Here is a 15,255-nt window from a genome sequence, read left to right as displayed (position 1 = left end):
GGAGACCCTACTCGCTGCACCATGTGTCACGTGAGGTGGCATGTGGGGTCTCTAGTCCCGCTCCCCACATAAGAACGCAGGACATGGTGAGGCCAAAAAGGAACACCCATGGAGCCATAGGTAGGGGAGTCATACCACTATAGTCTCACTGGCGGCTGGATTGGAGACACAGGAAGCAGGAGCCACACTGTTCGCAACCGGCCGTGCTAACTGCAATCCGCCTTACCAGCCACCATCTTCTTGCTAGCCCCCATTTGCTGCTAGCGTAGCCACGGCACTTATATTAGTGGTCAATGACTCACTGGTTACAGCTGACGGCCAACTAGCCACAGCTGATGGCCATCCAATCACAGTTGATGGCCATTTACTACCTGAGCTAGCACCTTTCTATGGGAGACCGAGAGCCTGGAAACTGCTCTCTGGGGCTCTGTCCCCACAGGGACAGAGGCTGGAAAGGCAAGAGCCATGGCCCCTGGTTGCCCTGGTCCCCATATTCAGATATTGGAGTGGGACATGTAGTTGCTGCTGTGGTCAGTCATTCAGATCCCCAAACCCCACTCGGGACTGACACACACCCTGGTTTTCAAGAGTGTTGGCCGCTGAAAGTTCACTACTGTGTCCTTTCTAGGCAATTGTCAATAGCTTAAAAGAACTGCCTTGCCCAAGTTCAGGCCTTCTTTCAGAGGAGATCAGGGAGGGCAATGCCTTGTTGATAAAAATCCCAGCCCCGTTGCTCTGTTTTGGGCTCTGAAGGGCCGTCCAGCTCTTCTGCTCCCTGCGCAATGATGGCTGAAGTCTGCATTACGACTGCACTGCTGTTTAACCCATCCGTTCCCCAAACCTACTTCTTCTCTCCATCATGAGTGTTGATCCCAAGAGCCCTCCACACAAACTTCCTCATACAAATCTCCATGTTGGCGTCTGTTTCCTGGAGCACGTGTAGTAAGACTGAACATCGTTTTGATTTTGAACTGGGATTGAGACTTTTCTGCCAGGGAAGTTTACCTTGGATCATAAAAACCTAAGATCCTAAAACTTAATAGCATAGCATTAGCTAATTAACAGAGGAGGAACTGAGACCCAGAGTGATTAAAGGACAGCGGCCACACTGTAGATACCACATTATGGCCAGCTGACATGACTCCCAAACCAGGATTCTCATCCACATGGTGTGGCTTTGTGGACATGTCTGTGGTAAAAGGCAGCAGCTGATAAGCAGGTGACAATCAGTTTGCTCCCTTCAGAAAAAAGAGTGATGAGAGATACTGAACCAATGAAGGGCCTGCCCATTCCTGGAAAGGTGTTTCTATGTGTGTTGAGAAGGGGCTGCAAGGAGGTGTGTTGATTCCATTGCTGCTGACTTTCCAAACATCTTCTTTTCTTTCGATGTTGAGGGGGTATGTTATGAAATAGGTAATAAATGTCACGGAGATGAATGAGGAGCTAAAGAACCCTCCAGGCTTCTGTAGCTCAGCTGGACTCACAATAACAATCTTGTCAAGAAGGGCAGCTGCCAGCGAAACAGCGGCAAAACAATCCTGAGCTCAGGCAGTCTGCAGAGGTAGTATGTGAACAAGCATTCCAATAATGATATTATTTATTTTTTAAAAGATTTTTAATTAAAATATAGCTAACATACAGTATTACATTAGTTTCAGGTATACACAAGTTATTCGTCATTTATATACCTAAAGAAGTGACCACCATGATAAGTCCAGTAACCATCTGATACCACACCACGCTATCACCATATTATTGACTATATTCTCTATGCTGTACATTATAGCCTCATGACTTGTTTTACACATGGAACTTTGAACCTCTTATACTCCTATCTTTCCCCCGTTTCAAAATTTCAGTTACTGTTGACATTCAATATTATTTTATATTAATTTCAAATGTACAGCTTTGTGGTTAGACATTTGTATAATTTAAGAAGTGAACCCCCCAAGTAATCTAGTACCCACCTGGCACTATATATAGTTATTACCATATTATTGATTATATTCCCTGTACTTTGCTTTACATCCCCATGACTATTTTATAAATACAAATTTGTATTAATCCCTTCACCTTTTCTGCCCTCTTCCCAACACTGCTCCCGTCTATCACCCCAATAGATCTAGTACCCCGCTGAGACTATACATAGTTATTACACTATTACTGACTATATTCCTTATGCTGTACCCTACATCCCCGTGACTACTGTGTAACAATCAATTTGTATTAATCCCTTCCCCTTTTCCACCCACCCCCACCCCATCTCCCATAGGGCAACCATCAATATGTTCTCAGTATCTGTGAATTTGTGCCGGTTTCATTTGTTTATTTTGTTCCTTAGATTCCACTTATAAGTGAAATTATATGACATTTGTCTTTTGCTCTCTGACTTACTACACTCAGCACAACCCCCTATGTTGTGTCAGATGGCAAGACTTTATTCTTTTTAATGGCTGAGTAATATTCCATTGCATATATTCACCACCTCTTTTTCATCCATTCATCAATTCAGGGACACTCAGGTTGTCTTCATATCTTGGCTACTGTAAATAACGCTGCAGTGAACATACGGATAAATACGTCCACTCGAAGTAGTGTTTGGGATTCTTCAGATAAATACCCTGAAGTTGTCTTTCTTTGTCTCTTGTTATAGCCTTTGTTTTAAAGTCTATTTTGTCTGCTATAAGTATTGCTATCCCAGCTTTATTTTATTTCCATTTTCATGAAATAATTTTTTCCATTCCTTTACTCTCAGTTTGTGTGTATCTTTTGATCTGAAGTGAGTCTCTTGTAGGCAGCATATGTATGGGTTTTGTTGTGTTATCCATTTAGCCACCATATGTCGTTTGATTAGAGTATTTAATATATTTAGATTTAAAGTAATTGTTGATAGAGATGTAGTATTGCCATTTTATTATTCATATTTTTGATTCTTTTTTTCCCTGTCTTAAAGAAGTCCCTGCAAGATTCCTTGTTGATACCGGTTTGGTGGTGATGAACTCCCTTAACTTTTTCTTGTCTGGGATGCTCTTTACCTGGTTTTTGATTCTAAATGATAGCCTTGCTGGGTAATCTTGGTTGTAACTCCTTTCTTTTCTTCACTTTGAATATTTTGTGCCAGTCCCTTCTGGCTGGCAAAGTTCCTATGGAGAAATCAGCTGATAGCGTTATGGGAGCTCCCTGCTAAGTAACTTCTCTTTTTCTTTGTCTTTAACCTTTGGCATTTTAATTATTATATGTCTTGGTGTGGGCCTGTTTGCATTGATCTTGTTTTGGGACTCTCTGTTCTTTCTGGGCTTGAATATCCATTTTCTTCACCAGCTTAGGGAAGTTTTCTGTCATTATTTCTTCAAATAGGTTTTTAATTCCTAGCTCTCTTTCTTTTCCTTCAGTACCCCTATGATGTGAATGTTGGTATGCTTGATATTGTTCCAGAGGTCCCTTAAACTGTCCTCATTTTTTTGGATTCCTTTTTTCTATTTGTTGTTCTGATTGGCTGTGTAATGCCACCTTATCTTCTAAATCACTCATTCGATCTACTGTTAATTCCCTCTAATGTATTCTTCCTTTCAGTTATTGTACTTTCCAATTCTGACTGGTTCTTTTTTATTGTTTCTATGTCCTTTTTTTATGCTTGCTATCTTTTTGTTGAAGTTCTCACTAAGTTTCTTGAGTATCCTTATAGTATTATTTTGAAGTCTGTATCTGGTAGTTTGCTTGCCTCTATTTTGTTTAGTTCTTTTTCCTGAGTTTTCTCCTGTTCTTTCATTTGGGATGTATTTCTTTGTTTCCTCATTTTGGCTGCCTCTCTATGTTTGTTTCTATGTATGAGATAGATTGGCGTCCCCTATTCTTGGCCAGGTGGCCTTATGTAGTGGGTGTACTGTGGGGCCCAGTTGGCACAGTGTTCTTGGTCACTTACACTGGGTGCTCCAGAAGTGTCCATTGTATGGGTTGTATGTGCCTTCCTGTTATAGTTGAGCTTTGGTTGCTATTGGCACAATAGTGGGTGGTATTGACTCTCTGGCTGACTGGCTGTCTGTTTAGTCAAGTCCATAGCTTATAGGCTGCTGTGACAGGGTCTTATTCCACTGAGTGGGATTCACCCCAGTGGGCTGTGGTGCCTGTTGAGATTGCCTTTTGTGTTTGCTGCTTGTGGGGCTAATTGGGCAGTGCTCTGTTGTGGTCTGAAGCTAACCTTCAAGTATGTTGGCTCTGGGGCCTCTTGCAAGGGGTTCCAATATAGGCCCAGGTTACCCACTGCTGGTAACTGGCTAGGCACTACATGGTAAGAGCTATAAAGTGATCCATGGTTGTTCACTGCCTGTGCTAACCCTGGAAGTGCATGGGAGAGGCCATGCTGTGAACTGAGGACATCTGCCACCAGTACTGGGCTTGGGATATCTTCACAAAATGCCAGGACACCCCAAGGATTGCTGCCACCTGCCCACTCCCTTAAGGTTCAGCCACTGATAAAGCCTCATGCGGTATGCAAGTTGGGTGAGGCAGGGTCTCAGGGAGTCACTAGAGTGGGAAGTGTTGTCACCAGGTTAATGTAAATTCTGGTTTGATGTCAGTGCTGAGCCTGAAGCTACTCAGCAAAAGTACAAAGCACACTGAAACCAGTCACTTCCTGCCTGGGGTCTGTCAGATTCTGATAGTTTTCCAAGAAAGAGTGCAATGTGAGCAGATGGGGCTGGCTGCCCTTAGACAAAGTATCTCTGGTGTTGGCGGAGTTGGGTAGGGTGGGGTCCCCGTGAGTCAGCAGGGTGGAGCTGTGGAGCTCACCAGACCAATCAGATTCAGATTTGGTCATGTGGGGGAGGGCAACATAGGAAAGATGGTGCCTGCCTGCCAGCTGCACAGGAGGAAAACTCCACATGGAAAATGCCGACTGTCCTCCAGTCCTCCCCCTAAAGCCACACACGTCAGTCTGCCCCCCTTATGTCTCCAAAGGCCCTTCGAGTCACCATCCTCTGCTGGAGCCCAAGGTGAATGCCTGTGAGTGAGTGAATCTGTGCACGGGCCATTTAAGATAAGATCTGTGTTTCCTGCCACCTTCTATCCCACCCAAACAGTTAGAATCCCCACTGTTTTTCACAGCCAGATATTGTGGGGGCTTCTCTTCCTGGCACTAATACTCTGGACTGGGGAGGCCAGTGTGGGGCTCAGGTCCCTCACTCCTCTGGGGACAACCTCCAGGGTTTTCAACTGCCACATGGAGATTTGGAGTTAGCCAATTCTGTGTCTCTGCCCCTGCTAGCTGTTTTGACGTGGCTTCTTCTTTATGTCCTTACTTATAAAAATTCTGTTCAGCCAGACTTGAGATGATTCTCCAGGTTGATTGTTCTATAATTTAGTTGTAATTTTAATGTATTCATGCAAGGAAGCAGGCACAGTGTTTATTGACTTTGCCATCTTGGATCTCTCAAGAATAATAAGTTTTTGAAAAAATATGCCTTCTGCTTAGCCTCAGCACTATGGAAACGTAGTCTATCTTTTAATGTGGTTAATCAGTCTATTAGCTAGTAACGTCAATCTCAATGATTGTTTATTTCCTTTACACTTATTTGAGATACTATGCATTAGGTCTATTTACAGTCTAAATTGTACTGCATTTGGATCTGACAGACTTTGCTTTCGGTCCACCACGTGTGCTGCTCTGATCTCACTCTAAAGACCGAGGTGCAGTAAACATATGGAGGGACTAATAAATAGGGTTTTTAGAATGAGGGAAAGATGTGTGAGGGGTGGGGATGAGGGTGATGGTGGTAGTGGGGAGAATTCAGAGAAGAGTGGTGGGGCTATCTGCCTACAAGCAATATTCCACGGTAATGGCCCTTTGTTAATTGTTGATGATTATTATGCTGAAAGAGAATATGTACACAAGGACTCCTACTGGGGTATAGGAGGTGATAGTTCTCTAAGCAGTTTGTATAAAATAACTCAGTCATAATTAATATTGAATTAGGCAAGCTGTTTTATTAGGTAATAATCATCTTCTGTGGTGAGACCTTATCTTAGCAGAGAACTGTCATTGCTAAGCAAAAGTAGGAGTGCTCTCATTTCTATCAGGCTAAATAGCAATATAACAAGGTTCAGGGAAGTCTTCTTGTTCAAGATTCTTTGTGAAAACAAGAATATTTTCTGTAGAAGAATGAACTATTGGCCAGCTGGACGTGTATTCTGAGTCTGATGTATATGACCATTGGCCAGTTTGTCTTTAGGACAAGCCGTATGAAAGTGTTTCTGTGTGAATCCTTTCAAAATGTGCACAAAGCTGTGTTTGCCCTTTTCTGTGACTACATCCTGAATGAGCTAAAGTGACTAAATAGGTGGGTGGAAAATTTGGCTAATTATATTAAGAACACTTATTTGAGATCATTAAAATGTAAATAAGATATATCTTGCTGTTTAAACAACATCAGAGTTTGTCTTTGACCAGATGCCCAGAGAAGAATCCACCTTGGATTCATCTTGCATCTTTAGCATTGAATTCTCTTAGTATTCTTGTTTCATTCTGTGTTCACTCCACTATTACATTTCTTATCTTGTCTACTTCACTACAAGCTCTTATAGGGCAATACCTTGCTGGATTTATTTTTGTGTCCTCCATAGTCTATAATACCAGGGCTTTCAGTTACAAAAACTGAATGAATGGATCTCGAGAGAATAATGCTAAGTGAAATAAGTCAGACAGAAAAAGCAGAGAACCCTATGATTTCACTGATATGTGGTATATAAACCAAAAAGAACAAGACAAACAAATGAGAAACAAAAACTCATAGACACAGACAATAATTTAGTGGTTACCAGAGGGTAAGGGGGTGGGGGGTGGGTGATGAGGGTAAAGGGGATCAAATATATGGTGATGGAAGGAGAACTGACTCTGGGTGGTGATCACACAATGGGATTTATAGACGATGTAATACAGAATTGTACACCTGAAATCTATGTAAATTTACTAACAATTGTCACCCCAATAAAATTAATTAAAAAAAAAAACTGAATGATGACAATAAGTAACATATACTGTGGCCACATGCCAGGCTCTGTGATGTGTCTCTATTAACTTACTTTTTCCAACAACCTCTTGAGCTATTTATTATTGAAATTGCTGTTATTTGATGAGTAAATTGAGACACAGAATTGTTAATTAACTTCCCATTGGTCACACAAGTATTTAACCAGGCCATTGACCCTAGAATCTGTGATCATAACCTCTGTACTATATAATAGGTGGTGAATAAATGTATGTTGAATGTTAGGTATATATGCCCTTGGTTGATGAGGACTATTAGACTTCAGACCACATCAAACCTGGAGGATCCATATTGGTTTTTGGTTTGTTTGTTTGTTTGTACCAATTTTGAGCATTATTTACTCTGGAAGAGTTCCAGAAGATCAAGTTAGGATAAACCTAATGCTCATTCATTTATTTATATTCAAACATTCATTCATTCATTCACTCATTCAACAGCTATTTACTGAATACAAAAATATGTGTCAGGCACTTGCTAAGTATGAGAATATGATAGTGAACAAAAAGAAATATGGTCTGGCTGCTGGTATAGCTTACCTTCAAGTAGGAGTGACAGACTTTAAAACTCCACTTTTTACTAAGTATGTACAATATGACAAGAATTGAAGTCAAAAGTCATATTGTTCCATAAAATGCTTCTAAAAATTAAATACAATGTAAACATTTTTCATGTTCATATTTCTTATGATTTTTAATTGAATATTCTAGCACATGCCCCATAATTTATTTAATAAATACTTTAGGTATATACCCAGAAGTGGAATTGTTGGATCATATGGTAGATCTATTTTTAATTTTTTTTAGGAACTTCCATATTGGTTTCCATAGTGGCTGAACGAATTTACATTTCCACCAACAGTGCACATGGGTTCCATTTTCTCCACATCCTGACCAGCATTTGTTATCTCCTGTGTTCTTGATTATAGCCATGCCAGCAGGTATGAGGTGATATCTTATTGTGGTTTTGATTTGCTTATGTAATGTGAATGTGCTCATTATTGCTACAGTGGCAATCATATTATAACATACAAATGTATCACACTAATATGTTGCACACCTTAAGTTTACACAATATTATTTGCCAAATATATTTGAATAAGATAAAAAATACTTTAATGTTGAATATTTAGTTTTTTTCCTATTTTTTCACTATTATAAATAACACTACAATAAATATCTTCATATACAGCTATTTTGGCATATTTATGATTGCTTTCTTTATATAAACTTTTGTGAGCTTTGATACATATTTCTCAATCTTCTCCTAATGGTTATTCCAATTTGTAATTCCACAAATAGTATATGATTAACTATTTTTCTCCTTTCTCATAAACTTTGGTATTTTCTCTCTCTCTTTTTTAAAATTTATTGGGGTGACAATTGTTAGTGAAATTACATAGATTTCAGGTGTACAATTCTGTATTACATCATCTATAAATCCCATTGTGTGTTCACCACCCAGAGTCAGTTCTCCTTCCATCACCATATATTTGATCCCCCTTACCCTCATCTCCCTCCCCCCACCCCCCCCCACCCTCTGGTAACCACTAAACTATTGTCTGTGTCTATGAGTTTTTGTTTCTCATTTGTTTGTCTTGTTCTTTTGTTGTTTTTGGTTTATATACCACATATCAGTGAAATCATAGGGTTCTCTGCTTTTTCTGTCTGACGTACTTCGCTTAGCATTATACTCTCAAGATCCATCCATGTTGTCACAAATGTTCCTATATCATCTTTTCTTACTGCCGAATAGTATTCCATTGTGTATATATACCACAACTTCTTTAACCATATATCTATCGAAGGACATTTTGGTTGTTTCCATGTCTTGGCCACCGTAAACAAAACTGCAATGAACATTGGAGCACACGTATCTTGGTATTTTCTATTTTTGCTTTTAAGCCTTTACTAATACAAAAATGCAAAAATGGCATTTATTTCTGTTTTATTTTTCTCCCTTGATTATAAATGAGTTTTTCTTCCATAAAGTTATCAGCCATGAATTAGCATTTGAGTATTTTGAGAATAGTCTTTCCAGACTGAAAGAACCCAACCTCCCCACATCTTCCACATAGATGATGACCCAGGTTTGGGCCAATTTCTATATGATCCTCAAAAAGACATAATACTCAAACCTTTCTATATTAAAAGGGGGAAAAGGTCACATTTATCACTGACCTGCTTGTATCAATCTCCCCCATTATCTCCCCCCCCCTTTTCCTGATGGTTCCACCTTGCTAGAGGTCACTGCATCTATCATGTGCATCCCAAGTCAGTTTGCAGACTAAGGCACACCAGTCAAAAACCCATTTCCACACTAGAAAGACAGGTAAAAAAGGAAGGGCAGAAGACAATGAAGCACAGGGAAAAGTCGGAGGTGAAGGAGGAAAGGAAGGAAGGAAAGAAACAGATTACTGAAAATATTCTGAAATGTTTGTTCTCTTGTCATAGTCTATAAAGTCTTCCCAACAGAATCTATTCCGTCTTTGCATCTCCCTTTCTGGAACCCTTTAAATACTCTCTTGACTGAATTCAGCTCTTCACTTTTCCATTTTAGAAAGGTTTTTCCCCACTTATTTCTCCTGAGTAGCATTGTGTGGGGAAGCTGGTGCTAGAGCATCCCTCAGTCCTGAGCAGACACAGGGGAGCTTGGGGGCCCCAAGAGCTAGAACCCTTGTCACCCTGTGCATGCTGCCCTTTGCCTACCTGATTTGGCTTTGTGAGAATACAGCTGGTTCTTTGTAATAGCTTGGGTATTTTCTACTTCTGACATTATTTTTTCTTATGTTCAATTTCTAAATACATGCCCCGAGAGTCCCCCATAATTTCTGAGTCATTCTTTTCTTTAATTTTCACATTTCTCTTAATTTTCAGGATCATTCATTACTTATGTGCTTCCCTCCCCCCCACCCCCCAACTCATTCTCCTTCATTCTGGTGTGAGCAACGGCTCACGTCATCCCTGGTCCCTCATGCCATCTCCGGCCTCTGATTCATCACTTGAATGACATTGCTGACACTTACATGGTCTTCCTAAAACGCCTCCATTAGTCATTCCTTTGGTCAGGACTCCGAAGGTCCTTTTAAAATTCATAAATGCTTTCTGAGAAGGTGGAAAATCTAGCCACTTTATAGTTATTAGCTTTTCTCATTAACTAGGTTCAGAGAACAGGGCCATGAGGTGACTTTTAATAAAGGGGTTGGGGAAGCATGAAGCAATGCCTTGGAAGAGATGCTTCAGCCAGGACTGAGCAGCCCTGAAGTGGTTCCAAAAGGAAGTCGGAGATGCTGCCAGAGGTGAAGAGTGACTTCAAAGCCAACTGCCTAAAAAGATGGGTGGGGGACGGTCATTCTGCTGTTGCCCTGCATCTCTCTGACTGATTTTGGCAAGGTGGGTTCTAAGTGATCACATAACTTATGGCCCAAACTAGCACACTTTTGAGAAATTAAACAGGGGAATTCTTAAGAATTATATAAAATCAACTGCTATAAACAAGGACTGTCCTGGACAAACGAGGACTCACGAGCTCCCTGGTACCAGTGAGGAATCTCTCTGCCTCTTTTTTGTTTTTCTCTAGGAGTCAAATAAAAAACACTGCTTCCTCCTTCCAGGTCCATAGATAGTCACAAACATTTATTCATTTGAATTTTTTAAGGATACTGATTCATACTGATGTATTTTTTTTTAATTTATTACAAAATATAGCTAGCATACATTATATCATTTTAGGTGTACACTATAGTTGTTCAACATTTATATACCTAAAGAAGTGACCACCACAAGTCCAGCAACTCTCTGACACTGTACTATTCTATCACAATATTATTGGCTGTGAGGTTGGACATTTAAGTTCATGAACTTGTTGCAACAATGTTGCTAACCTCTTTTTGATATCAGAGGGATTATTCATAATGATCTTGTACGAATGATTTTGGACAAACAGTTAACCAAGTTTATTATTTAAAAGTGCTAAAAAGGCTGCGTGAAAAAGTTAGATGACCTGAACTTTTCACTCACAATTCATGGCTCTTGCATCATGACAATGCACCAGCTCACACAGCACTGTCTGTGAGGAAGTTTTTAGCCAGTAAACAAATAACTGTATTGGAACACCCTCCCTACTCACCTGATCTGGCCCCCAATGCCTTTTTTACCTGAAGATAAAGGAAAAATGAAAGGAAGACATTTTGATGACATTCAGGACATCAAGGGTAATACAACGACAGTTCCGATGGCCATTCCAGAGAAAGAGTTCCAAAATTGCTTTGAAGGATGGACGAAGCACTGCTGTTGTTACATAGCTTCCCAAGGGGAGGACATGGAAGGTGACCGTAGTGATATTCAGCAATAAATTATGTAGCACTTTTTCTAGGATGAATTTGCGAATTTAATTGTCATACTTCGTATATTCTCTATGCTGTACATTACATCCCCATGACCTATTTTTCCTATACCTGGAAATTTGAACTTCTTATCCTCCTTCATCTTTCTCCCTATTTTTAAATTGTTCAATTACAGTTAACATTCAATATTATTTCATATTTGTTTCAGGAGTATAGCATAAGGTTAGACATTTGTATAATTTAAGAAGTGATCCCCCTGACTAGTACCCCTGTGGCATTATACATAGTTATTACCCTATTATTGACTATATACCCTATGCTCTACTTTACATCCCCACTGTTTTTGTAATACCAATTTGTACTTCTTAATCTCTTCCCCTTTTTCACCCACCCTCATCCCCCTCCCATTTGGCAACCATCAAAATGTTCTTTATATCTATGAGTGTGTTTCTGTGTGTTTGTTTGTTTTGTTCTTTAGATTCCACATATAAGTGAAATCACATTGCATCTGTCGTTCTCTGTCTGACATACTCCACTTAGCACAATACCCTCCAGGTCCATCCATGCCACTGTAGGTGGCAAGAGCCCATTCCCTTCCATGGCCAAGCAATATTCCATTGTAGATATGTACCACCTTCTCTCTCTATTCATGCATCAATGGATACCCAGGCTGCCTCCACATCTTGGCTATTGTAAATAATGCTTCAATGAACACAAAAATACACACTTCCCTTGAAATGTTTTGGGTTTCTTTGGATAATTACCCAGAAGTGGGATTACTGAGTCCTTCTCTGTCTCTTGGTACAGCATTTGTTTTGAAGTCTATTTTGTCTGGTATAAGTATTGCTACCCCACTTTTTTTTTTTTCATTTCCATTTTCATAAAATAACTTTCCCCATCCCTTTACTTTCAGTCTGTGTGTGTCTTTCAATCTGAAGCGAGTCTCTTGTAGGCAGCATATGGAAGGGTCTTGTTTTCTTATCCATTCAGCCACCCTATGTGTTTGATCAGAGCATTTAATTCATTTATACTGAAAATAATTGTTGATGGAATGTACCTATTGCCATTTTATTTTTCATAGTTTTTGTTTTTGTTTTTTTTCCATCTTAAAGAAATCTCTCTAACATTCCTTGTAGTACTGGTTTGTTGATAATGAACTCCTTTAGCTTTCTCATGTCCGGGAGGCCCTTATGTATCCTTTGATTTTAAATGATAGCCTTGCTTGGTGGAGCAGTCTTGGTCGTACATCCTTGCTTTTCATCATTTTGAATATTTCCTGCCAATCCCTTCTGGCCTGCAACGTTTCTGTTGAGAAATCAGCTGACAATCTCACGGGAGCTCCATTATAACTTACTAGTTGCTTTTCTCTTGCTGCTTTAAAGATTCTCTCCTTGTCTTTAACCTGTGGCATTTTAATTACAATGTGTCTTGGTGTGGGCCTCTTTGGGTTCATCTTGTCTGGGACTCTCTGCACTTCCTGGGCTTGTATGTCTATTTCCTTCGCCAGGTTAGGGACGTTTCTGTCATTATGTCTACAAACTGGTTCTCAATCCCTTGCTTTCTCTGTTCTCCTTCTGTTACCCCTATGATGTGAATGTTATTATGCTTGATGTTATCCCAGAAGTCTCTTAAATGGTCCTCATTTGTTTTTTAATTCTTTTTGTTTTTTTGCTGTTTCAATTGGGTTGGTTATGCTACCAAGTCTTCCAAATCGCCGATTCAATCCTCTGCTTCATCTAGCCTGCTGGCGATTCCTTCTAGTTCATTCTTCATTTCAATTATTATATACCTTACTTCTGACTGGTTCTTTTTTATGGTTTCTGTGTCATTTTTTATGCTTTGTCTCTCTTTGTTGAAGGGATCACTAAGTTTCTTGAGCATCCATGTAACCATTTTTTTTGTACTCTGTATCTGGGAGGTTCATTGCCTCCGTTTTATTTAATTCTTTTTCTGGAATTTTTTCCTGTTCTTTCATTTGGGATGTATCTCTTTGTTTCTTCGTTTTGGCTGCCTCTCTTGTGTTTTTTTCTATATATTAGGTAGATCTGCTATATCTCCCTGTCTTTCTGGGTGGCCTTATGTAGTGGGTGTCCTGTGGGGCCCAGTGGCACAGTCTCCGTGGTCACCTGCTCTGGGTGCTCTGGGAGTGTCCATTGTGTGTGCCCTCCTATTATAGTTGAGTCTTGATTGTTCTTGGCACTTCAGTAGGTGGTATTGACCCTCAGGCTGAGTGACTGTGGAGTTTGGCCACATCCACAGCTTATGGGCTACTGTGCTGGGGGGCTTACCCCAAGGAGGGGATTTGCCCCAGTGGGCTCTGGTGCTGTTGAGGCTGTCCCTTGTGTGTGCCACTTGTGGGGCTAGTTGGGTGGTGCTCTGCTGTGGTTTGAAGCCAAACTCTAAGTATGTTGGTTCTGGGGCCTTTTGGGAGGGGCTCCAGTGCAGGCCCAGGTCAGCCACTGCCTGTGACAGACCAGGAAGTACCTGGTAGGAGCTACAAAATAATCCATGGTTAATTACTGCTTGTGCTGTACCTGGGGGTCTGTGGGAGAGGCCACCCTGCAAATCAAGGATGGCTGCCACCAGTGCTGGGTCTGAGGTATCTCTCCCAAAAGTCAGGACACTCCCATCCCTGCTGCCACTTGCCAGCTCCTGTAAGGTTCAGTGGCTGATAGTGCCTTCTATGGTATGGAGATGGGTGTGATGGAATCCAGTGAGTCAACTGGGTGGAGTAAGCAGAGTTCACCAGACCAATTCAGATTCAGCCTTGGCCATGGCATGGGGGAGGGCTCACCACAGGAAAGATGGTGCCCACCTTCTGACTGCTCTGGAAGAGGACCCCACACAGGGAAATGGTGACTATCTTCCAGCTCTCACTCAAAGATACTCACCTCAGTTTGCCCCCTGAATGTTTCCAATGCCTCCCCCCTAAGTCACTGTCCCTCCTCTTGAGCCCAGGTGAGTGCCCATAAGTGAGTTTGTGCAGCCCTTTAAGAGGATATCTGGGTTTCCCACAGCCTTCTGTCCCACTGAAAATAGTCAGAATTCCTAGTGTTTTTACAGCCAGATGTGGGGGCTCCTCTTCCCAGCACCACTCCTCTGTGCGGAATCTCTGTGGCTGAGATAACTCTCTCAATTTTCATCTGCCACATAGAAGTTTGGGGCTAGCCCATTTTGTGTCTCTGCCCCTCCTACCAGTCTTGACGTGACTTCTTCTTTATATCCTTATTATAAAACTTCTCTTCAGCTCGACTTCAGATAGTTCTCCAAGTTGATTATTCTATAATTTAGTTGTAATTTTGATGTGTTCACAATATGAGATAAGCACAGCATTTATGTACTCTGCTATCTTGGATCCTTATTTGACACTTATTTTTATTTCCTAGAGGAAGGTGTATTTGTGGAAGTGACATCTTTGAAATCTGGCACTGAAGCCATACGAATGTATTCTTGGTTCAAAGTAAAAGGTGAAATATTTTTCACCCCAAATGGGGAGGTATAGAGCCTTGAATGCCAAGCTGAGGAATATCAACTTAATTCTGTCCGAACAAAACAACAACAACAACCTGCCAGTGGAGGGCTGCAAGATAATATAGAGTTTACCAACACCACCCTGGAGATGGTGTAGAGAATTGGGGTGTAGCCAACACATTGGAAACACAGGCACTTTTGACAGAAAGTCCACCACGATTGCGGTGCTGAGGACCAGAGTGAAAGAAGTAGTGGAGGTCACAGAGAGAGGCGGATGTGTGTGGAGGACACTGGGGAGCTAGAATCAATAACACTCGGTGAATTGCTGGATGTGGGGAATGAGGAAGAAGAAGGAATCAAAGATGACTCAGGGTTCCAGAAAGACTGACTACATAAAGG

Source organism: Rhinolophus hipposideros (assembly GCF_964194185.1).
Source record: "Rhinolophus hipposideros genome assembly, chromosome: 1".
Lineage (NCBI taxonomy): Eukaryota > Metazoa > Chordata > Mammalia > Chiroptera > Rhinolophidae > Rhinolophus > Rhinolophus hipposideros.
The sequence above is the reverse complement of the archived record's forward strand: the minus strand, read 5'-3'. Positions refer to the sequence as shown.